A 26,538-nucleotide genomic window follows, 5' to 3' on the forward strand; every position below is an offset into this window, starting at 1 on the left:
GAGGAATCCAGCCAATACCAAAATAATTCAAGTTATAAGGGTGTTTTAATTTACCTGCAATGTCATTTTTCTAGATTTTGTAATATCCTATTATCCCAGAATTTTAATTTGATAATTTAAAATTTATTTAAAAGTGCCTTTTGAAGGAAGACCCCAAAATTGTGTAAGTGTTAAGCCCCACAAAATCTAAGATTGTTCCTGTCTATAGCAGTGATCAAAACAGACAAAACCACTTGCTATATAGAGCTTATATTTCAGGAGGAGAAGAAAAAAACGAGATAAAAGAAAATATTGTATGTCAACTGGAATTGAACAATAAAGTAAAAAAAATAAAATACATGACATGATAGGTGGCATGGGGGCAAAATATAGTAGAAAAAGGGATAAGTAGTATGTTAGGCCTCACGACTTGAGATGCCTAGGGCGGCCATGTGAAGAAGCCATTTTGAGTTCACATCCAAAAGATGTGGATGCATCAGTCTTTGTGAACATCCTTAATTAGTTATTTACGATCCTTTTCTAGAAGAGCAGAAGTGGGTTGAAGTGTATACACATTTTTCATGATGCCAAATCATCTTCCTGTTCAACCGTTCTTGAGAATGCTCTTTCCCTACCAAAATATGTTTTAATATTTTAAAAGAATTCTAATTCAGAAAAAAAATCTCATTGTTATTTTAAATTGAGCATATGTTTAAAAACTGATAATATTGAATTTTTTCATACTTTTCTTCCTCTATCTCTTGTGAATTGCCTACTTTTTTTAGGGCATTTATCTTTGTTATTGATTTGAAAGAGTACATATTAAGATTCTAAGCATTGTTTCTTATATTTTGCAAATGTATATATTTTTATCAGATAATAGACTCATGAAAAGTAGTCCTGTGATTTTTAAACTCGTTTATGTAATTTTTCTACCTACAGAATTTTCTGAGTTTTCTGTAACCTAACATGTTAATTTCCCCCCAGAAATCTGAAATTGTATGTATTTTTAGAAAGGTCTTCTCTATTCCGAGAGAATAAAAACATTCTCCTAGAGCATTTATAGGTTCATTAAAAATACATTTTAATTCACCTAGAATATATTTTGGGTATTTCTCCCGATATCTTTAGCCAGGCATCTCAGCAAGTTAGTAAACTGGTTAAACAGTTTGTTTAATTTCAAATATCACTTTTAACATACAGTAAAATTTTATATCCACCTAGTTTATTTCTGGACTTTCTCTCTCTTTTTAAATGTAGGTATTCTTGAACCGGTACCACGTTTTAAAAATGTATTCCTTCATAATACGATTTTTAATTTGGTAGAATAAGTCTGCACTGATTTTTCTTCTTTTTTTCATTACAAAATAGTCCAACTAGCATTTTATAGCTTGAGAAATAACAAAGTTTAAATGAAACAGCTCTTAACCCAGGAAGTGAAGTTATGGGCTAGTTGGGACTCTGGCCAGGTTATGGTCATTGGTAAAGAAGAGAGGGGATTGACTTGGAAAGTAAGTAAAGTGGACCTCGTAGATGGATGAGACAGTAGCCACAGGTACCTGAGTTGTAGCGACTGTTAACTCTGAGGACTAATTTAGGCAATGTCAGGAAAATTTGTTTTTCTTTTCTTTATTTTTCTAAATACATTTTTTCATTATCTGAAATTATCCTCATGTAGGTTGGAAAATGCTGACACCAGTCAATTCTTAAGGTCTTTTTTATTCTAAACAAAATTGGTAGGATTATGAACCCCATTGTTTTGAGATAACCCAAGTGGTTATTCAGGTGCTCAAAAGTTTTTAGAGAACTGTTAAAATCTCATGTTATTTGGGGGCAGTATTAGCAATTAGAAGTGTTTCATTTCACATGTTTTATCAGGTGAAATTGATTTTGGTTTGGACTTCTTTTCTTGGAGTGAGAAATATTTCAATCAGGTAAAATACATCTAACACATAGTAGGAATTCTGAATATGAAATGGCAATTTAATTGGTATGGAGTTTCTTAGAGAAGGGTTAGTGTAGTAAGATTAAATAGTTTTAGCTAAAAATAGGCTTATTTTGTTTAAAAAGATTAGATTGTGACCTATATTTTAGCCTCTGCGTTTTAGTCCTTGGCAATTTAGGACTACATGGTGTCTTATTAAAGTTATCTTTAATTAATTTTCAAATTTGCCTCTTTCAACACAATGAGAAATTCTCAAGTTCTTCCTTTGCAGCTTGCTTGGGTGTGATACAACTGTTACCAATATGGACATAAAGACTGAGCTGATAACTGAATTATATTAACTCACAGGTGACCTAGTATATTTATACATGTATGCTTTGTTGTGCTATCTTGTTAATATTTTAAAATGTATATTCTCTTACTTTCAGCACTGTTTCAAAAATGAAATGCTTGGGTTCATTCTTGATAAAATGTGAAAATCTTCTTCTACAATTTCTTTTTTTGCTCCTACTTTCCTGTTAAGGTTGGCCTTTGGATGTATGTCTTCCTGACCAGAGTCAAAAAAGTGATTTTAGTTTCACAAGTATGAATCATAGTCCAAAAACTCAGGGCAACAATGATCTCATGTGACGGTTAAGTTTATTGTCAACTTGACCAGCCATGGGGTGCCAAGACGTTTGGTTAAGCATGATTCTGGGTGTGTCTATGAGGGTAGACTGTGCAGTTTGTCCTCCCCATGTGGATAGGTCTCATTGGACTTGGACTGGAACTTATACCATCAGGTCTCCTGGTTCTTAGGCTTTGGGCTCTCTTATTATGTCTCCAGTTGTCTGACTGCAAGTTTTGAAACTTCTCAGCCTCCATATTCACATGAGCCAATTCCTTACAATAAATCTCTTTACATATCTCTATTTCTATTTCTAACTCTTATCTCTGTCTCATCTACATCCTACTGGTTCTGTTTCTCTGGAGAACCCAGACTAATGCATCTAATTTACTTATTTTTCTTATATCACCTTCTACTTTGTGCTTCGCACATCATTGGACAGATGGGAAATTCAACTCCAATTTTCTTGGAGTTGAAACCTAGGGCAGCACAGAGAACTCAGATCTTAAGCCAATGAGTAAGTTGTTTGCCTCTCCCATCGATGATCCTTACTCATCACGAGTCGCTGCTGAGATACCCACGGCCTCTGATTATATGATCTCTTTAGGACCAGGTTTCTGCACTTCTGGAGCCACTATCAATTAGTGCAAGGGCATCTGATGAGGCTTAAAACTGTCAAGTTCCTTTCCCATTCAGGTCTTGCCACCTTCCCAGAGTGCTGCCAGAGATTAAGGCATGGGTCCTCACTGCTTATAGGATCTTCAGATATACATCTCTGACTGGATTTAATGAAATATTGTTGAGAAGTCAGTTCTCCCCAAATTGGTCTATAGAATCAATACAATCCCAATTAAAATTCCAGAAAGAGTTTTGGGAGAAATTCATATACTACCTGATTTCAAGACTTATTATAAGATTGTACATTAGTTCAGTGTGATACTGGAGAAAGGACCCTCATATAGATCAGTGGAATGGCATCAGAAATCGATGCATATATATGTGGTAAAATGATTTTTGATTTAAAAAAAAACATTCTAAGCTGAGGAGACATAACAATGAACAGAACAAGTTCTCTGCCCTCATCTCATGGAGCCAGCTTCAAATGGGCAAGACTAATAATTAATTTTTTTAAATAAACAAATAGTTGAGTAATAAACTTTGACAGTGACTAATCCTATGAAGAAATAAATCAGGATAAAGGTACAGAGAATGACTTGCAGCAAGGGCTACTTGAATATGTCAGATAGAGATGGTTGTTGAGCAGAGATCTGAATAATGAAGTACAAACATGGTGATAGGACCTAGTTTGAAGATGCAATTCTTGGGTTTTTTTGGTTGTTGTTTATTCCTTTTTTTCAATAAATTTTTGTTGAGTACCTGCTATCTACTGAATATTATTCTAGTAGCTGGTGACACAGTAGCAAATGAAACAGACAACTCCCTCTGCCCCCACACAGCTTACTTTTTTCTAAGGAAGTAAAGAATAAACTACATAAATAAGTAAAATGTATGGTATGTCAGTGAAAATGCTGCTAAGGCAAGAAAAAAGAAGAAAGGATGGAGATAGTGTGTGTGTGTGTGTGTGTGTGTGTGTGCGCGCGCGTGTGTGCAGGTGGTAGTGATTTCCATTTAAGATACAGTGGCCAGGAAAGGCTTACTTAGAAGATGGAATTTGAAGGAAGTGAAGGGAGACCTATGCATAGGGAGAGATGATCCAAGAAGAGGAATGAGCAGGTGGAAAGACCCTTTGGTAGAGCATGCCTGGTAACTAGCAAGGAACTCAGGGAGAGAGTGGAGGGAGAGAGTGTGTATAGGGGCTGGATGGATCCTGTGGTCCTGATGTATAGGTTACTCTAAAGACTTTGAGTTTGGCTTAGTGGTACAAAGTCCTTAGAGGGATTTGAGCAGGAGTAGTGATACGACTTAGTTCTTATTAGGATTTCTTTAACTGTGTTTTAATTAAGACTATTTTAGAGAGAAAAAGAGGAAAAAAACAATTTTGCTTTTCCAAATTAACCGTGTTTGTATTTGAAAGAAGGAAAGGAGAGATCAACAAACCACAGAAAACAAATAAATGCATTTTGTTCAGGGACAGACAGCTGAAGCAATAAGGGTGAATCACAGTCAGAGAATCAGTTATGTCCAAAGTACTCAGGAAATGGCTTGGTCTCCAATTAATCATTCCATGTTGTTAAACTCTGTGGAGATAAATTTAGCTGGCAGTAGGTGGAATGAGATGAGTTCTCATGAAAACATGTTTTCAATGAAGTTGGCAAAGAGTGCTGTGTAAATCCAAAATAACCCAAACTATGTCCTAATAGTGTTACGTTTGGTGTGCCACATCCCCAGGAGTGACCAGTTGGGATGTCTGTCCCTGAGGCAGGAAGACAGAGGATGCTAACACTTGCCTTAGCAGAAGGGGTGAGATAGTGAGGTGGGTGAGGGAAAGAGAATCGCCCTGAAACATACAGATGCTTTGGTGTTACCGCCCCCTCATGGTCATTCTAGGAGATGTCTTTAATGTGATTTAGACATATTTGCTGTCAGGGCTCACACTTGGTTAAATTTAAATTATCAATAAAGAGAAAGTGATTTTTAAGTATTAGCCCTTGGACCGTATTTATGTAATTCATTTAATTAGTGTGTGGGGGGGATTGCTATATTTTTTTAAACTTTTATTTATTTAAATGTGTTTTTTCAGGATCCATCAGCTCCGAGTCAAGTAGTTGTTTCAATCTAGTTGTGGAGGGCGCAGCTCACAGTGGCCCATGTGGGGATCGGACTGGCAACCGTGTTGTTAAGAGCACCGCGCTTTAACCAACTGAACTAATTGGTTGCCCCGGAAAGTTGCTATTTTAATGGCTGGCAGCACAATTCTTTTCAGGAGGAAAAGGTGGTTTTTTTTTCAGAAAAATTTCTCTAATAACTTTATTTTTTATTTTTAACTTTTTATTGACATATACACAAAGGAAATCACATATAAATATGTCATTTGTTGAATTACCCAAAACTGAACACACCTGTAAACAGCACTGAATTCCTGTTCCTTTTATCCCCATTTTAAATTATTTTTAAAAAGATTTTTATTAAAAAATAGCTAACACACAATATTATGTTAGTTTCAGGTGTACATAACAGTTATTCAACATTTATTTACCTAAATAAGTGATTGCCATAAGTCCAGCAACCATCTGACGCCGTACTATGCTATCACAATATTATTGACTATATTTCCTATGCTGTACATTGCATCCCATGACTTACTTGTTTTATACCTGGAAATTTGAACCTTTTATTCTCCTTCTGTGTGTTGTGCGTGCCCTCCTGTTATAGTTGAGCTTTGGTTGCTATTGGCACATCAGTAGGGGGGATTGACCCTCAGGCTGATTGGCTTGGGGTTTGGCCACGTCCATAGATTTCAGGCTGCTGTGTGGAGGGCTTACCCTATTGAATGGGATGCACCCCCATTGGCTCTGGTGCCTGTTGAGACTGCCCTTTGTGTGTGCCGCTTGTGGGGCTAATTGGGCGTGTGCTCTGCTGTGTTCTGAGGCCAACCTCCAAGTATGTTGATTCTGGGGCCTTGGCCTCTAGGGCACACCCAGGTGACTGTTTGGGAACTACCTGGTAGGAGCTACAAAGTGATCTGCAGTTGTTTACTAGCCTTTGCTAAACCTGGAGGCATGTCAGAGAGGCCACTTTGCAAACTGAGGACGTCTGCCACCAGTACCAGGCCTGGGGTAACTCTGCAAAATGCTAGGACACTCCAAGGCTTGCTGCCACCTGCCAGCTCCTTTAGGGTTCACCACTGATAAAGCCTCATGTGGTATGCAAGTTAGGGGAGACAAGGTCTTAGGGAGTCACTAGAGTGAGAAGAGTTGTGGTCACTAGGTTAATGTAAATTCTGATTTGGTGCCAGTGCTAAGCCTGAAGCTTCTCAGCAAAAGTCCCACAGCATACTGAGGCCAGTTGCCACCCACCTTTGGTCTATCAGACTGGGATAGTTTTCCAAGACAGAGTGCAATGCAGGTGGGCCTGGCTGCTTGCAGGAAAGTGCCTCCGGCATTTGAGGAGTTGGTTAGGGCGGAGTCCCAGTGAGTTAGCAGATAGGAGCTGGAGAGCTCACCAGACCAATCAAATTCAGATTTGGCCATGTGGGGGTGGGCTTAACACAAGAAAGATGGAGCCCACCTGCTGGCTTCACGGGAAAAGGATCCCACACAGGGAAAATGCTGATTGTCCTCCAGACCTTCTCTCAAAGCCACACAACTCAGTCGGCTCCGTGTATGTCACAGATACCTCAGAAGTGTCCTTCCACTGGAGCACAAGGTGAGTGCCTGGAAGTGAGAGAATCTGTGTGTGGTCTGTTTAAGAGGACGTCTGGTTTCCTGCCACCTTTTGTCCCACCTGGATGGTTGGAATCCCTACTGTTTTTCACAGGCAGATATGGGTGCTCTCTTCCTGGCATGAGTATTCTGGGCTTGAGAGCCTGATGTGGAAACCTCCGCGGCCGATATCCTTCCCAGTTCTCAGCCTCCACACAGAGGTTTGGAGTTAGCCAGTTCCGTGTCTTCACCTCTCCTACAATTCTTGATGAGGCTTTTTCTTTATATCTTTAGTTATAAAACCTGTTTCAGCCAGACTTCAGGTGATTATCCAGGTTGATTGTTCTATAATTTAGTTGTAATTTTAATGTGTTCATGGAAGGAAGGAAGGAAGGAAGGAAGGAAAGAAGGAAGGAAGGAAGGAAGGAAGCCAGCACAGTATTTATCTATTCTGCCATCTTGAATATCAGTCCAATTTGTACTTTATAATCCCTTCAGCTTTTTCACCCTGTCCCCCAACCTTTCTCCCATCTTGCACCCCAATAAATCTAGTACCCATCTGACACCATACATAGTTATTACAATATTATTTACTGTATTCCTTATGATATACCCTACATCCCCATGACTACTTTGTAACAACCAATTTGTGCTTAATCCCTTCACCTTTTTCACTCATTCCTAATAACCCTCCCTCCCATCTAGCAACCATCAAAATGTTCTCTGTGTCTATGAGTTTGTTTCGTTTTGTTTGTTTATTTTGTTCTTTAGATTCCACATATAAGTAAAATCACATTGCATTTGTCTTTCACTGTCTGACATACCCCACTCAACAAAGTACCCTTCAGGTCCATCCATGCCACTGCAGATGGCAAGAACATATTCCCTTCCAGGGCAGAGCAATATTCCACTGTATATATGTACCACCTCCTCTTTATCCATTCAACCATCAACAGTCACCCATGCTTCCTTCACATCTTGGCCATTGTAAACAATGTCGCAATGACTATATGGATGCACACATCCTCTTGAAGTAGCATTTTGAGTTTCTTCAGATAATTACCCAGAAGTGGGATTACTGGGTCCTTCTTTGTCATTGTTATAGCCTTTGTTTTAAAGTCTACTTTGGTATAAGTATTGCTACCCCAGCTTTTTATTATTTATTTATTTATTTATTTATTTATTTATTTATTTATTTATTTATTTCATGAAATATCTATTTCCCATTCCTTTACTTTCAGTCTGTGTGTGTCTTTTGATCTGAAGTGAGCCTCTGGTAGGCAGTCTTGCTTTCTTATCCATTCAACCACCCTATCTTTTGATTGGAGCATTAAATCCATTTAGATTTAAAATAATTTTTGAGATTTTATATATAGATAGCCATTTTATTATTCAGTTTTTGATCTTTTTTCGTCTTAAAGAAGTCCCTCTAATATTCCTTGTAATACTGGTTTGGTGGTGAGGAACTCCTGTAGCTTTTTCTTGTCTGGGAAGCTGTTTATCTAGCCTTTGATTCTAAATGATAGCTTTGCTAGGTAGAGTAATCTTGGTTTTAGGTCCTTGCTTTTCATCACTTTGAATTTGCTGCCAATCCCTTCTAGCCTGTAAAGTTTCTATTGAGAAATCAGCTGATAGACTTATGGAAGCTCCATTTTAGGTAAATAACTGCTTTTTCTCTTGCTCCTTTTAGGATTCTCTGTGTTTAACCTTTGGCATTTTAATTATGATGTGTCTTGGTGTGGGCCTCTTCGAGTTCATCTTGTTTGCGACCCTCTGCACTCCCTCGATTTGTATGTCTATTTCCTTTGCTATGTTAGGGAAATTTTCAGTCATTATTTCTTCAGATAGGTTCTCACACACCTTCTCCTTCTGGTACCCCTATGATGTGAATGTTTTTATATTTGATGTAGTCCCAGAGGTCCCTTAAACTATCCTCATTTTAAAAAATTGTTTTTTTCTTTTTGCTATTCTGATTGGGTGTTTTCTCCTACCTTGTCTTCCAAATCACTGATTCCATCCTCTGCTTCATATAATCTGCTGTTGATTCCTTCTAGTATATTTTTCATTTCAGTTAGTGTATTTCTCATTTCTGAATGGTTCTTTTTTTATGGTCTCTGTGTCCTTTTTTAGGACTACTGTCTCTTTTTTGAAGTTATCACTAAGGCCCATGATCATCCTATAATTAGTGTTTTGAACTCTGTATCTGGTAAGTCACCTGACTCCATTTCATTTAGTTCTTTTTTTCTGGATTTTTTCCCTATTCTTTGGGACATGTGTCTTTGTTTTCTCATTTTGCTGCCTCTCTGTGTCTGTTTTGTTTCTATGTATTAGGTAGTTCTACTACTTCTCCCAGTCTTGGCTGGGTGGCCTTACATAGTAGAAGCCCTGTGGGGCCCACTGGCACTTCCTGATCACCTGTACTGGCAGGAATTCCTTTGTGTGGGTTGTGTGTGCCCTCTTGTAGTTGAGGCTTTCTTGCTGTTGGCATGCCAGTGGGTAGAATTGACCCTCAGGCTGTTTGGCCATACCCACAGTGTACGAGCTTCTGTGTGGGAACTGACACCATGGAGTGGGATTTGTCTCAGTGGGCTCTGGTGTTTGCTGAGACCACCTTTTCAGTGTGCCACTTGTGGGGCTATTTAGTGGTGCTCTGTTGTGGTTTGAAGCCTGCCTCTGGGTATATTGGTTCTGGGGCCTCTTGGGAGGTACTCCTGTTCAGGCTAACATCAGCCACTGCCTGTGATTGACCTGGGGCTACCTGGTAGTTGCAACAAAGTGATCCACAGCTGGTTGCTGCCTGTGCTGGACTTAGAGGCTCATGGGAGAGGCCACACTGGGAACTCAGGCTGGCTGCTACCAGTACTGGGCCTGGGGCAGCTCAGTAAAAGGCCCAGGGCACCCTCAGGCTTGCCTCTGCCTGCTGGCTTCCCGTACAGCTCAACTGCTTAAAGAACCTTTGCTGTATGCAAGTTGGGGTAAGCAGGGTCTCAGGGAGTCACCAGGGTGGGACAAGTGTTGTTCACAAGGTTAATGCAGATTTGGGGTGGGTTCCAGTGCTGAGGGGCCACTCAGCAAAAGGCTCAGAGCACACTGAGCCAACCGCCACCCACATGAGACTTACAGACCCCTGAGAGTTGTCCAAGAAAGACTACATCATGGGTGGGGCTGGCTGCCTGCCAATGAAAGTGCCTCCCGCAGTGTACAAGCTGACACCAGCTGCCTGCTGCTGAAAGAGCCTCCTGTAGTGAGTGGGGCAGGGTTGTCTGCCCACCACTGAAAGTGCCCCTGGCAGTGTGTGAATTAGGTGGCATGAGGTCCCAGGGAGACGCCAGGGTGGAGTGAGTGGTTTTCACGAGGCCAATGCAAATTTAGCTTTGGCTGTGTGCAGGAGGGCTCAACACAGGAAACTTGGTGCCCACCCATAGGCTGCATGGGAGGAGGGCTCAACAGAGGGACACGGCGGCTGTCCCTCCAGACCTTGTCCTGACACCACACAACTTTGTCTCTCCCTGTGTGTCTCTGGCTCCTCCAAAGTTGCTGTCCCTCCACCAGAGCCCAGGGTGAGTGCTTGTGAGTGAGTGAGTCTGTGTGTGGGTCCTATAAGGGACACCTGGGTTTCCAGCAGCCTTCTGTCTCACCCACTCTTTTTCTCCACAGAATCCCCACTGTTCTTCACAGCCATATGTTGTGGGAGCTCCTCTTCTTGGCACTGGTGCTCCAGGCTGGGGAGCACAGTCTGGGGCTGGGGTCCCACCTTCCTCAGGGGGGACCTCTGCAACTGAAATATTCCTTCCAATTTTCAACCATCACGTTTGTGTGGGGCTGCCCATTCTGTATCTCCACCCCTCCTACCAGTATTGGCATGGCTTCTTCTTTATATCTTTAGTTATAGGGTTCTGTTCAGCTAGTCTTCAGTTGGTTCTCCAGGTTGATTGTTCTGTAATTTAGTTGTGTAATTTAGTTCTATAATTTGAATGTGGCCATAGAGTGAGGCAAGCAGTGTTTACATACTCTGTCATCTTGTCCAGGCTCTGGAATGTTCAGTTTCCTGATCTAGTGATGGCTGCACTGCAATTTTAAATCTGTGAAAATTTACTAAGTTGTATACATACAATATGTACACTTATAATTTTCTATGTGTATGTATAAAAGAAACCTCACTTCTCATGTGTTTTTCTGTTGATGATGAACATCCAAATATCCAAAGCTGGAAAGACTTTTTATAACATTTTATTTAAGCCAAAACTGACAACAATTGCCAGGAAGCAAGATCTCAAATGCTTGGGAGAATAACAGTTTTGCAGTTTCTTTTATGCATTTGAAATTAAGGTGGGAATATAAGGAAGATTACACGAATGGGGGAGAAGGCAAGGTGGGGATCAGATTATAGCATAGTTAAGATTATATTCTCTCTTGAGGGTGATTACAGTCTTAGAAGGAGTCTAAAAAGAGGGTAAAGGGGATCCAATATATGGTGATGGAAAGAGAACTAACTCTGGGTGGTGAACACACAATGTGATATATAGATGATGTATTACAGAATTTTACACTTGAAATCTATGTAACTTTACTAACAATTGTCACCCCAATAAACTTTAATTAAAAAAAAAGAGGCATTTCAAAATTGTGTTAACCTAGATGCATAGAAACAATGGACAGGGCTTGCTTAAGGCAAAGATAAGCCTTTTACTAAAGAAGTTATATGCCTGGGGTGTGACTACCCCCCAGGACCTACCCAGTTAGGAATTTATGATTTATTATAGCACCGCTTTTCATTCATAAAACTAAACCTCCATACGTGCAGCACAGGTTAAAAGCCCTTTACCAAGCTACAGAAATTGTAAATGTTTCCCGGGGCTGTGTTTACTATGTGTTTTTTTCTTACGAAAGCCAATAGTAAATAACTTGATAAAGAGCAACTCAGAATTGAAATTTGCTTTGTGTAAAAATAATCTCACTTGTTTAGAGGGGTTAATATGCTGTATGTGGGTCTAGTTGCTGCTGAATATCATTCATCCTTTTGTCCTTCTAGCCCCCAGTGGCATTTCTTGTTCATAAGTCCAATACAGTGTAAATAAGATAACATTGGGAACTGGCTGTAATTTTATCTTCCTTCTTGAAGTCTTTTATAATGTGGAGATAATTAATAGATCTGTGGTTAAACTCATTACCAGGAACAGTCAATATTTGTTTTCCTGTGGAGCGCTTGGTGATTACATTAAGTGAGTAGAGAGTTTCCTTTAACTGCAAATCTTTCAATAGATTAACAATTTTAAGGTTAGAGATCTCTAACCTGTAAAGATGTTAAAATTATTTTTCTTTTAACATTCCATTTCTACAAATAAACGAGAAAATTCCAACTTAAAATAGAAGATTAAATCAATTGCTCAATTACGTGTTTTAAATTAACCAGATAACTCTAACAGGTGAAACTCTCTTAATACTATAAGTACACAAAGTATCAAATATGAAAATTTAATACAAAAACAGTAATATGATGCAGTTGATTCTCTTCAACATTTTATGCTTAATTTAATTTTATTTTATTAATTTTGTTTATTAGTTTCAGGTATACAAAACAATGCAATAGTTAGACATTTCACCCCTCACAAAGTGGTAAGCCCCCTCCCCCAATCTATTGCCCCTCTGACATCATACGTATTTATTACAATTCCATTTACTCTATTCCTTATGCTATACTCCATATCCCATGACTATATATATATATATATATATATATATATATATATATATATAGAATTACATTTTTATGTGTAAAATTATAGTTGACATACAATATTATTCAGCTTCAGCTTCAGGTGTACAGTGCAGTGATCAGGCATCTACACCATCCATGGAGTGGTCTCCCTAATAAGACATGTGCCCATCTGACACCTTACAAAATGTTCACAACATTATTGATTTTGAAGGAAGCTACAGGCCAAACTGTCTTTCATATCCCCATGGCAATATTGTAGTTACCAATTTATGCTGTCTAATCCTTTCCCCTGCTCCCTCATCCCCACCCCCATCCCATCTAGCAACCATCAGTTTTTCCTCTATATCTCTGAGACTATTTCTGTTTACTTAGCTTATTTATTCAGTTCTTTAGATTCCACATATAAGTGAGATCATGTGGTATTTGTCTTTCTCCGACTGACTTATTTCACTTTATGCTTAATTTTAAATATTTCTGAAGATAAAGTTGTTTTCTAACTTAAAAAAAAGATGCCATCTCAAGTAATTTGGGGAGATATTATTTAGCCAAACAAGATTGCATAATGACCAGAGATATTACCGAGGCTCTGACTGTATTCTTGTCTGAGGCACCAATGAATCTTTTTACTTGGTTAAATACTTAGAAGCAAGATTTCTGGGTTGAATGGTAAATGTGTATTTAACTTTGCAATAAACTGCCAATTTATTTTTCAAAGTAGCTGTACCATTTTACATTCCCATCAATGACGTATGAGTGTCTCAGTTCTGCAGCCTCATTAGTACAAGGAATTGTCAGGTTTTAAATTTTAGCCATTCTAGTAGGCATGCAGTGGTTTTAATATGCATTTTCCTAATGAACAATGATGTTGAGAATCTTTTTATATACTTATTTATTATCTCTATATCTTTAGTTCTGTCGGTGTATATTTTTGGCCCATTTCTTCATTAAGTTGTTTGATTTCTTAATATTGAGTTTTGAAAGCTCTTATATATTCTTGATACAAGGCTTTATCATTTATGTGATCTGAAAATATTTTATCTAGTCCATGGCTTGTCTTTTCATTTACTTAACAGAGCCTTTGGAGGAGCAGAAGTTTTAAATTTTGATTAAGTTTAATTTACCAGTTATTTTCTTTGATGGATCATGCTTTTGATATCATCTTAAAAGTCATTGCCTAATCTAAAGTTGTCAGATTGTTCTCTTATGTTTTCTTCTAGAAGTTTGATGGTTTTAGTTTTAGATTTAGGTTTATGGTCCAGTTGAGTTAATTTTTCTCATAGAGTATGAATTATGAATCAAGATTTGTTTTTGCATATGAATATCCAATTGTTCCAGCATTACCAGTTGTAAACACTATCTTTCTTAAATTTTCTTTGCATTTTTATCAAAAGTAAATTTACATATATGTGTAGGTCTGTTTGTATGTGTAGGTCTATTCTATAATCTATTCCCATTGATTTTTTAAGACGACCATTTCTCCAATACTATACTCTCTTGACTAATGTAGCTCTATCTATAATAAGTCTAGAAATCAGATAACATATTGGGTTTCACAAAAAATCCTTCTGGAATTTTGATTGGAATTGCATTGAACCTGTAGATCAGTTTGGGGAGAATTGACATCTTAACAATACTGAGTGTTCCAATCGATGAACAATCCATTCGTTTAGGTCTTTTTTAATTTCTTTCACTAGTGTTTTGTTGCTTTCAGCACTCAAAACTTGCACATATTATATTTATTCCTAAGATTTTGTATTTTTTATACTCTTATAATTAAAAAATATCAATTTCTAATTGTTCATTGCTGGTATATAGAAATAGAATTGATTTTTAAAATTTTTTTTTGACTTTCATGAGTTTGATTATACTCTATGAGTCCATTGTAGTATTCCCCATGTCTCCATGATTATACTCAGGTTTAATAATTCACTAGAAGGACTTAGAGAACTCAGCAGTGTTCACAGTTATGTTTTACTATAACAAAAGGATACAGATTAAATTCAGTAATGGTAAAAGGAACGTAGGGCAGGGTCTAGAGATCACACTGAACTTCAAGTTGTCCTCTCCCACTGCAGCTGTGTGGAGAGAATTTATTTTTCCCCAGACACAATGTGTGAAAATATGCAGAGTATTGCCAACCAGGGAAGATCACCCAAGCCTTGGCATTCAGAGTTTTTATTAGAAATTGGCCACAAATCCACAGCTGACCATCTGTGTGGCAGACTTTAGTCTCTAGCCCCTCCAGAGGTTGAGCTGAATATTGTGTGGCCCAAGGCTCCCGTCATACATCACATTGTTAACACAGACCCCCAGGTATGGCTACGTAATAGGTTCCCACCCTGAGTGACACGATTAGCCTAGACTATCTGGCTACTTCTTCAACCTTATTGGTCTGCTACTCCGCCCACTTTCCACAGCTCCAGCTGTTCTGTTACATGAACACTTCAAGCTCATCTTACCTTAGAGCCTTTGTTATATCCCATACTTGGAGCAATCTCCCCTTATATTTTGGTATAACTTGGTCTCTATTACCATGTTTTCCCGAAAATAAGACCTAACCAGAAAATAAGCCCTAGCATGATTTTTCAGGATGACAGTCCCTGGACATAAGCCCTAATGTGTCTTTTGGAGCAAAAATTAATATATGACCCAGTCTTATTTTCAAGGAAGCACGGTAATATTTGGGCTTTGTTAAATGCCACCTCCTCATCTGGGTTTTCTCGACCACATAATCTACAGTAGAACTCAAATGTCTCTAATACACTCTGCTGTTTTTCTGTTTAGTTTCTTCATAGTACTTACCACTGTTATGTTATTTTTTCTTTACTATGTTCCTTTGTCCCGTGACCACATAATATAAGCCAAATGAGAGTAGGACCCTGATCCATATTACATACCAGCATTGTGTGCCTGGCATGTAGTAAGTGCTCAAAAAATATTTGTTGAATGAATGAGTGACCTTCATAGCTGAAACACTGAGGCTCAAAGAGATAAAGTGACTTCCCCAAAAACACATCCAACAAATGCCAGAGTCAGGATTCATCTCATGTTTGCCTGATAGGATCTTGAGAACAGAAAAAGAACATTAGGTAAAAGCTGAAAAATCTGAATAAAATGTGGATTTTAGTTAATAATCATATATTAATATGGTTTGTAATCGTCACAAACGAACTATAGTATTGTAAGATGTTAATAACAGAGAAAATTGAATATGGGGTATATGGGAACAATCTTAGCAAATTTTCTGTGAATCTATAACTATTCTAAAATAAAAGACTTGCTAAAGTAATGGGTGGCTGAATGGGAGTAAATAGTCTGGTCTTGCAACCTTGGAAAAAAGAGCAAAATTCACATAGGCCTAAGACCTGTATTCCTCTCTGGTATGGGAGGAAGGACATGGCATTTGGTAGGGAGAAGGGCTGAGCCAAGTAAGGGTGTCCAGCTTGTTCCTGCCCTACTGTCTCATGGCTCTTCCTGGAAAGAGCTATGGCTCTGTAGAGCCATGTGTACTAGAAGATAAGATTTGACATTTCCTTGGTGTGGGGAAAGGGGTGGTGCGCAAACTCAAATGACCACAGCATCCAGTCATGTGGTCTAAATGAGTAAAACAAGTTGGGTGTAAGAAACACGGGAGCTCTGGGAACGATAGCAAATGGCAGAGACCATCCTCAGGTGAAAGAACAGCTACTACTGAGTGCTGGATGATTTTTGCTACACAGGAATGTAAGCTCAGATGCCGTATTTTCTGATATTTCAAAAGAAACTAGAAATACAGATTTTAAAAAGTAATATGGACTAGTCTACTTTTTAAACATTGGCAATTATTTCAGAAAGTTTTTGTTAAACATTAAGCATAGCCAAACTGAATCAAAGGAGATACTTATGTGGACATGTTCCTTACACTGCCAGGTTGCAACTACTCTCTATAAACCTGGGCTCTGCCAAGAAGGTGAGCCAATCTCGGGGAACCAGACCTTTGTGTAAAGCATGGGGTTACTCAGTGTGCCCTGGTCTATGACAGCTTCAATCTGTGAGAATAAATGTCTGAGCTTCTTCTAGAAAGTCCTGGACAATGTAGAGAAGAGAGAGGGAATCAGTGGTGAGTAGCATGAGCAAAGGTTGAGAGTTAGAACATCCCAGGGTGTGTTTAGGTGACTGGATGATTGAAGTAAGGATTCACAAAGAGGAGAATTTGTTGGGCTAGAAAGTTAGGTTGGAGCTAGATTATGATGGGCCTGGGCGTTTGGACTTTATATGGTTTGTAGCAGATGACTAGTCCCCAGGTTCTCTTGAAGGAACATAGAGAAGAAGTCAGGAGCTGTACTGAGAAATTTGGCATTAATCCTGGACTTACAGCCAGAAAGAGAGAAGCAGAATAAATTAATATACTGAGCCTAGTTAGAATAATTGGGTTCAGGTGAGAGTGACCATTAATAATTAGCCAAAGAGTATGTATGCATATACCTTTGTGTAGTTATTTGATGCATATGTAACCTTTCTAACTGGCCTAGGTTGACTTATCTGGCCCCAGTCAAAACAGCTCCCACTGGCACCCCAGATTTATACCAGTAAGCAAACACTATACTCTTTCTCATTCTCATTCCTGTCTTAGTATCTCTTGACTCCCAAGGATTATAGCACTGACCCAGAGCTGCTGAAATGGAGAGACCCATGCCTGACCAGTGCACACAGCATACAACAGTGATATTTGATGTGAGATTAGGTCACAGCCAGCTAGGAAGCTTTCTTAATTGTGGCATACAGCCAACAAAACAAAGCCTATTTGGTGTGTGTGGAGGGTTCTTCCATCTCTTTCTGGCTATCCCTTCTTACCCTCCTTCAGTCATCCTTTCCCCTAAATTCTAGTTCATAATTTTTATTTGAAACTTTTCTAATTCCTTTGGGCCACTAGCTAGCTGAGCATATACCTCCCTAAACAATAGCATTATATTTCATACTCTTATTGTTGTAATGCTGGTATTTTAATAGCCCAAGAGAGACTGAGATAACTACCCCCATCTCACCACCATCACCAAGGAGATCAAATATCATTTTTAGCATTTCTGATAAGTCCCTTGTGGTGAAAACATAAAAACTAGAGACCAAAAAACTGGCAGCTACATATTTTCAGTAAGATATTGCTAATGGTTGGCTGGTCCTTTCTAATAATGAATTAAAATTGGTGTTTGGAAGGTTCTCTTATATTAACTGCCTAAGAGTCCTGCTTTAAGAAGCAACTTCTCGTCTTCCTCTCAGCCATCTGCCCAGCAGCTGCAAAGCAGCGACCATGCAGAAGTGCATCTCCACACACATTGGCCAGGCTGGTGTCCAGATTGGCAATGCCTGCTGGGAGCTCTTCTGCCTGGAACACTGGCATTCAGCCCCATGGCTAGCTGCCAAGTGACAAGACGATTGGGGGAGGAGATGACTCCTTCAACACCTTCTTCACTGAGACAGGCACTGGCAAGCATGTGTCCAGGGCAGTGTTTGTAGAGCTAGAACCCACGGTCACTAATGAAGTTTGCACTGGCACCTACCACCCTCTATTCTACCGTGAGCAGCTCATCACAGACAAGGAAGATGCTGCCAATAACTATGCCCCCAAGGGCACTGCAGCATGGGCAAGGAGATTACTGACCTTGTCTTGGACCGAATTTGGAAACTGGCCTACCAGTGCACAGGTCTTCAGGGCTTCATGGTTTCCCACAGTTTTGGTGGGGGAACTGGTTTATCTCCCTGCTGATGGAATATCTCTCTGTTGATTATGGCAAGAAGTCCAAGCTGGACTTCTCCATTTACCCAGCCCGCCTGGGTTTCCACAGCTGCAGTTGAGCCCTACAGCTCCATCCTCACCACCCACGCCACCCTGGAGCACTCTGATTGTGCCTTCATGGTTGACAATGAGGCCATCTATGACATCTGTCATAGAAACCTCAATATGGAGCACCCAACCTATACTAACCTGAATAGGTTCATAGGTCAAATTGCGTCCTCTATCACTGCTTCGCTCAGATTTGATGGAATGTTGACCTGACCAAATTCCAGACCAACCAGGCACCCTATCTTCACATCCACTTCCCTCTGGCGACATATACCACTGTCATCTCTGCTGAGAAAGCCTACCACAAGCAGCTTTCTGTAGCAGAGACCACCACTGCGTGCTTTGAGCCAGCCAACCAGATGGTGAATGTGACCCTCACCATGGGAAATATGTGGCTTACTGCCTGTGGTACCATGGTGACGTGGTTCCCAAAGATGTCAATGCCTTCATTGCCACCATCAAGACCAAGCTTACCATCCAGTTTGTGGACTGGTGCCCCTCTGGCTTCAAAGTTGGCATTAATTACCAGCCTCCCACTATGGTACGTGGTGGAGACTTGGCCAAAGTACAGAGAGCTGTGTGTGTGCAGAGCAGCACCACAGCTATTGTGAGCTTGTCTGGGCCTCAAGTACCACCTGATGTGTGCCAAGCATGCCTTTGTTCACTGGTATGTGGATGAGGGAATGGAGGCAGGAGTGTTTTTTGAGGCCCGTGAGGACATGGCTGACCTTGAGATGTATTATGAAGAGGTTGGTGTGAATTATGTTGAAGGAGAGGGTGAGGAAGAAGGAGAGGACTACTAAAGTTAACATGTCACAAAAGTGCTGCTTTTACAGGGAAGCTTATTCTGTTTTAAACATTGGAAAGTTGTGGTCTGATCAGTTAATTTGTATGTAGCAGTGTATATACTCTCGTATATAATTACTGGCCTATGCCTTAAAGCATGACACTTGGTTATAGACCCAACCTGTCCATTTCAATGAAGGGTTTGAATAAAGTATTCCCTGTCTTAAAAAATAAATAAAGTTGGTGTATTTATTGCTTCCTCCCATTGATTCTACCGTGTTTAACCGAAAATAAGACCTAGCTGGGCAATCAGCTCTAATGTGTCTTTTGGAGCAAAAATTAATGTAAGACCCGGTCTTATTTTACTATAATATAAGACCGGGTCTTTAATATAATATAATATAATATAATATAATATAATATAATATAATATAATATAATATAATATAATATAATATAATATAATATAATATAATATAATCGGGCCTTATATTAATTATTGCTCCAAAAAGACATTAGAGCTGATTGTCCAGCTAGGTCTTATTTTCAGGAAAACAGGGTCGTTCTGCCTAGTGAGGCAACTCAGAGCAGTTCTAATCTCATTTCCATTCTATGAAAGAACATTTATTAATAACAGCAACTATTAGCAAACTTGATAAAGTTGTAAATGAATAGTGTAAATCCCACTGGGGTCTTTTCCAATCACTTGCTCACTTCCCAAATAAGTAAACTGAGGGAGATGTCTGATTTTAATCATGATGATGTACCACTGATAACCCAAAGTTACTTATGACTTTGCCATTAGGATTTACAATGGAAACTGTTTTTTAAAAAAGAGGTTAAAATTATCTTTTATTTTTATAACCTTGAATTTAAAAAAAAATTAGTTTCAGGTGTACAAAGCAACATAATATTTAGACATTTACACCCCTCAAAAAGTGGTAACCTCCTCCCTCACAATGAAACTCTTTTATGTATGTATGATAGGAATTAAACTTTATGTGAAAATTTACATAATGAACATTTTTGATACCCAAATGAGTGTTTTCTCTAACCAAGGCACAGCATGGGAAAAGGGTCCTACCCTTATTTCAAAACTGTCCAAAATATTTTGTGATAGTTAAATAATTTTAAATACTTACAGAGGACTATTTGAAGTCATATGGTGAATAAAGTAGATGATAGAGACATCTGATGATCACTTCGGGGCAGTAAGCAAGGTACCAGTAAAAATCGAGACAGTTTTTCTTTTTTTTAATATAACATTGTTTTTTTAACTAGTTTCAGGTGCACAAAACAATGTAATAGTTAGACATTTATCATTTATATCCCTCACAGAGTGACAACCCCTCTCCCCCATCCACTACCCCTTTGACATCTCACACAGCCATTACATTTCCACTGTTTCTATTCCTAATGCTGTACTCCGCTTCTTGTAAATATATATATAATTGTAGTTGACATTCATTTTTGTTCAGCTTCAGCTTCAGGTATACAATGCAGTGATCAGGCATCTACATCATCCCTGAGGTGATCTCCCTAATGAGACAAGGAGAGAGTTTTTCTTAACGTGACTCAAAAGGTGCTTCAGAAGGCAATTCACACAGAGGAGTGTAAGTGGCAGTAAAGACAATACTCATGATGATTGGTAACCAAGAAATGCTGGATTAAAAGTAACCTAGTTTACAATCAAACTTCCCCTGCTGATATAAAACTTTCTATTTATTTATTGTTTTGATCACCCTTACTTTGCCTCTGCAAAGAGAACCATACTTTCAGTAGGATCCATCATTTTACTCAATAATTGTTTATTGAGCACCTTCTCTGTGCCAGGCATGAAGAGCAAGATGAACACGTGGACTTCATCCCTGCCCTAACTGATTTATGGTAACAGTGGGGTTATGAGGTCAGAGTATGGGAAAAACAAAAAGCAAATCTTTGACGGAAACTGATTGGAAACTGCTGGTATTAGTTAAATATGCCCACATTTTGAGTTAAAGTTTTACTTTTTCCCCAAACATTATCTTGACAACATTATAGTCCCAGGAGGTATTAGGACATGTGGTAATGAAAATATAGCAGGCCTTGTGCCTTTATTAATGTTTACATTGCTCATGACCTTTGTGCATAAATGCTTTTTGCACACTTGGCCACTCAAAACATGATCTGGTTGACCTGTTTTTCCACAAGAACTTGGACAGAATCTTTGACGGACAAACAGAGAGTCATGCCTTCATGAAGGATCTACTTACAAATGAAATGCTATAGTGTCATACTTTTAAAGCAAGAAATGTGAACCAAAGTTGAAAAAAAAAGCAGTAATGAGGGACTAAGTTAAGCTTTTAACTTATAGAGGAAACTGACCATATTAGGAATTTAACATTGAATTATTTTTCTTTGATGTAATGTCATAAAAAGTTAGAATGCACTCATTCATTCAACAAGTATTTATTGACTACCTACCATATGCCAACCACTTGCTAAGTGTTGAGGTGCAATAGAAAACAAGACAGAACTGGAATGTTACAATGCAATAAGTAACTACAAATTTTGAGCTACAGAAGAAAAATGGAAGAGTGCTGTGAAAGCAGGGGACATAGAACAACACTAATGCAAAGTAGACAGGGAAGGCTCTATGAGGAAGTGATTTCTTTAAACAGAGACCTAAAGGATGAGTAGAAAATGGTACGATCAAGATTGGGGAAGAGATTTCCAGGCAGGAGGAGCAGTGTGTGGGACAGAATATATTTTGACTTTAATAAATTTCATATTGTGAAAATTTTCCAAAGCCCAAAATAGAAATTCAGCATCCTGTGATATTTAAAAAACCTCATCACTTTACTTTAGACTGGCCAGAAGTGTGTCAAGAAGAAAACTTGAAAGAGATAGATTTCATTTCTCTGGCTTGTAAACAAAATGCACAAAACACTTGAGGTCAGTTTGTAATTGCCCTTTTTCATCATCCCAGATGAATGTCCAGACTTTAGTAACCTAGTAAAACTTTTTTTCTGGCTTTGTAAATAAATATGCTACTGTGAAATCTGGTTCAAAAGATCAAGCAAAGAGCAACTCTGGTCTTTAAAACATCATGTAATATGAGGTATTACCAAACATTCATTTTAAAAAAAGAAAAGAATAAAATCAATTCACCAATGGCATGCTAGTGTGAGGTAGTAAAATGAAGCAACTCAGCCCAGATGCTGCAATTCATAAACAGGGCTGTTATTTGGGAGAAAGGGCAAAGGAAGGCAGTAACAAAAGAAGTTAAAATGGATGGGGTCATGCAGTCTTTCCTTTTCCATTTTCCTCCATTCAACTATAATAACTATGCTGCTGGGTCATTTGGCTGTGGCAAAATTGACGCCAAAGTCATCTACTTAATGATATGAAGAGTACCCATCAACCTGGGATTACAAATAGTCCTTTACCTTGTCAGACTTTTGGAAAGGCTGCACCCTGGAGCCCAGTGGGGAGTGGGTGAGATGGTGAGGGTGTCTCTGTACACTCTCGACTCACTGCTGGTCGGTCAGCATGTTTTGTAGATGGAAGAAAGCACATTTGTTCTTATTCAAAATCTCAATTCTGAAAGATATTTAATCCCAAAACTCATCTAAGGCAGTGCAATATTCTCCGAAAGGAAATACATAAATAGATTAAGTGCCCCTAAGGACAGATGTTCACTATCTCCTGAGGCAGCCAATTCTCTTTCTGATAGCTGCCATTTAAAAAAGTTCTTGCTCTCCTTCCATCAACATATATTTGATCCCTTTTACCCTCATCTACCATCCCTTTCCCTCTTACCCTCTGGTAACCACTAAACTATTGTCTGTGTCTATGAGTTTTTGTTTTTTTTTCATTTGTTTGTCTTGTTCCTTTGTTGCTTTCAGTTTTATATACCAGATATCAGTGAAATCATATGGTTCTCGACGTTTTCTGTCTGATTTATTTCACTTAGCATAATAATCTGAAGATCCATCCATGTTGTTGCAAATGGCACTATTTCATCTTTATGGCAGAATAGTATTCCATTGTGTACATATACCACAACTTCTTTATCCATTCATCTATCAAAGGACACTTTGGTTGTTTCCATGTCTTGGCCAGTTAAATAAAGCTGCAGTGAACATTGGAGCACATCTATCTTTACAGATAAATGTTTTTAGATTTTTGGGGTAGATACCCAGGAGAGGGATTGCTGGGTAATATGGTAATTTCATTCTTAATTTTTTGAGGAACCTCCACACTACCTTCCATAGCAGCTGCACCAATCTGCATTCCCAACAACAGTATATGAAGGTTCCTTTTTCTCCACAGCCTCTCCAACACTTGTTATTATTTGCTTGTTGGTGATGGCCATTCTAACTGGGATGAGGTGATATCTCTAGGTGGTGAACACACAATGTGATACATAGATGATATATTATAGAATTCTACACCTGAAACCTATGTAACTCTACTATGAGTTGGCACCCCAATAAACTTTAATTTAAAAAAAGCCTATTATGCATAAGATTCTTCCTGTACATCATCTTATTTAATCCCTCCAATAACCCCATTAAATAAACATTATCATCTCTATTAAAACAAAAAAAAGTTCTCACTCATATCAAGATCAAGTTCATTTTTCTTTAATTTCCACAAAAAGCAATAATAAAACTATCTCTTGAGCACTTCTATGTACTAGAGCTATGCCAAGGAGCTTCACATGGATGGTTTGTAGTGCTCCCAACAATAGTGCCAGGAAAGGATCATTGTGTGCATTTTAAGAACAAAGAAACTGATTCAAGGTCACACTGCTAAGAGGCGTGGATCCAGTCTGGCTAAATCTAACATCTAGGCCTCAACACCATGCATAATTCTTCTTTGAAATTTGTGTATTTGAAGGCATCTCTTAAACTCTTTCTCTCAGTTTCCTCACTCATATCTCATATGTCATGCTTTCCAATGCTCTCAGGATAAACTGTGACCATATTTCTATAAAAGGTATCTATAGATCAATATAAAGGTTATTGATCCCCAGAAAACTGCATACAGTATTCCAATTGGGATGTGAGCATTGCTAATAGACTTCCTTAAGTTTTTTATTGATGGTATTTGTTTTTAAACAACAACAGTAGCGTAATCAGTTAAGATATGGGTTTAGGTAGATTTCAACCCTGACAAGCTGTTGACTGTGGGTATTTTACTTGCCAAATTATTAGATTTCTCACCTATAACACGGGATGATGATGATAATGCCTACTTTTTAAAACTTTTGTGAGAATTGACATGATACATGTAAAGAAAGAACTTAGAGCACTATTTTCAATAAATGGGATATATATATATATATATATATATATATATATATATATATATATATATATATATATAATTCAGCCATAAAAAACAAGGAACTATTGCTATTTGTGACAACATTGATGAATCTTGATGGCATTATGCTAGGTGAAATAAGTCACACAGAGAAAGACAAATACTGTATGATCTCACTTATGTGTGGAATCTACAAAGGAAAAACCCAAACTCATAGGAAATGATTTGTAGTTAGCAGAGGCAGAGGGTGGGGGTGGGAAAGGGAACTGGACGAAGGTGGTCAAAAAGTACAAACTTCAGGTATAAGATAAGTACTAAGGATGTAATGTACAACACGATGGCTGTAGCTAACACTGCTGTGTGATATACGGGAAAGCTGTTAGGGGAGTAAATCCAAAGAGTTCTTCTCACAAGGATAAAATTATTTAATTATTTTCCTCTTTTCGTTTTTCTTTATTTTCTTTTTATTATATATACACACATATATATATGAAGATGAATATTAGCTGAACCTCTTATAATCATTCTACAATATGTATAAATCAAGGTATCATACTGTACACCTTAAACTTATAGTGATGTTTGTCAATTATTCTCAATAAAACTGTAAAAAAAATAATTATAAAAGAACACTGTGTTCTTAAAAAATTGCAGCATACCATTTACAGAGAAATTCTTCATTTAGTCACTATCTAATGAGCTAAACAACTAAACATTAGCAAGCGAAGTCTGTGAGCAGCAATGTAGATGACACCAAGTCTATGCATTTGTCACCTGAATTCTACTCATAGACCCATACTCATTTAAAGCCTTATTATATACATATGTCTATAAGCTTGGTTCTTTCATTACTGAGTCCATAGGCAAGTACAGGAGGTAGATCAACCGAAAATAGCAAGATAGGTAAATTGAAAAGACCAAAGGTAGGCAAATTGAAAGTAGCAAGAAACAAATGATTATTTTAAAGGAAAAAGAGAGACTAAAGAATTACAAAAATTAGAAACTCAAAAGGTATAGAAGTCTGAGACACCAACTAGCCTTGAATAGCCGAGTAGATTCCAAGAATATCACTGGATTATAACCTAGCACTATAATTGAGCAGCTTTCATCCTGCGCTCTTTTGGAAGGAGCACTGTGATTTTCCTTTGAAAAACCATCCTTCCCAAATTGTACTTAGTTCCAGTGGAACCATCACTTAAAGTGTCCTTTCCTCTCCTGAACAAGGTTAACACATGGTACAAACCAGCTCAGTTGCTTTCTTGTAGAAATTTGCATGTTGAGCAGAATGACACAAAGCTGATGGGGCTTCTTCATCCTGGTGGTGGTACCCTGAATAGATATTCCATTCTTTCCTTCTATATAGACCCTTGGAACTGCATGGTCCCTAACCTTTTCAAGATTGGTTGTCCAATTTTCCTTCACTTGGGGGACTTCTCTAAAACACTCCAATAAAATACTTTATTTGTTTACTTAAGTTATCCAAAGGTGTTTTGGGCTGTTCACAACCTGTGATCTATAACTGACACGGATTCAATAGAGGAAAGCCTTTTTTTTTTTTTTTTGGTTCTTTTTTTTTTTTTTTTTTTTTTTTATATGCAGGGTTTAAAAAGGTATTTTTAATAAAAATTTAAAATAGTTCCATCTAATTTTGTTAAAATAAAATTGAAAAATTTTAGCATTACAAGGATATTTCCATTCTAAAGAATATATTAATTTTTCTAACCACCTTAGATAAATGAGTTGTTACTGCGTACAAATCCAACAAATGATTGCATTTTACTTTTATAGCTTGAATGTGTCTTGGTTAGCTCCTTTTCCCAGCATGGCTCTGGTTAGCTCCTTATGAAAGTGATGAGTGATTTTGTAGAACCTGTTCAAGGACACATCTGAAAGAGATACCTTTTAGCTGTGGTCAATACACTTTGTACATTCTACAAATATCTACATCTCTTTTGTGTATCATGCTGAGCAAAGTTTTGGGATAAAGCAGTGTGATGGATGCAGTCCCAGCACTCCTGGAGCTCGTGGTCTAATAGCCCAGTACAT

The 26,538-nt window shown here is 38.2% G+C and overlaps 1 long non-coding RNA gene and 1 pseudogene across 1 annotated transcript in view; both read left to right on the forward strand.

Annotated features, from left to right (window-relative positions):
* The first annotated feature begins 6,124 nt into the window (after nt 1-6,124).
* The window catches only part of LOC141572110 (uncharacterized), a 55,706-nt gene continuing 35,292 nt past the window's right edge, over nt 6,125-26,538 (forward strand). The window contains exon 1 of the long non-coding RNA XR_012497260.1: nt 6,125-6,857. This is a non-coding gene — a long non-coding RNA (uncharacterized LOC141572110). The remainder of the gene's footprint in view (nt 6,858-26,538) is intronic.
* On the forward strand, nt 17,712-19,196 carry LOC109447419 (tubulin alpha-1A chain; annotated as a pseudogene).

This window comes from Rhinolophus sinicus, linkage group LG06 (genome assembly GCF_036562045.2).
Source record: "Rhinolophus sinicus isolate RSC01 linkage group LG06, ASM3656204v1, whole genome shotgun sequence".
NCBI lineage: Eukaryota > Metazoa > Chordata > Mammalia > Chiroptera > Rhinolophidae > Rhinolophus > Rhinolophus sinicus.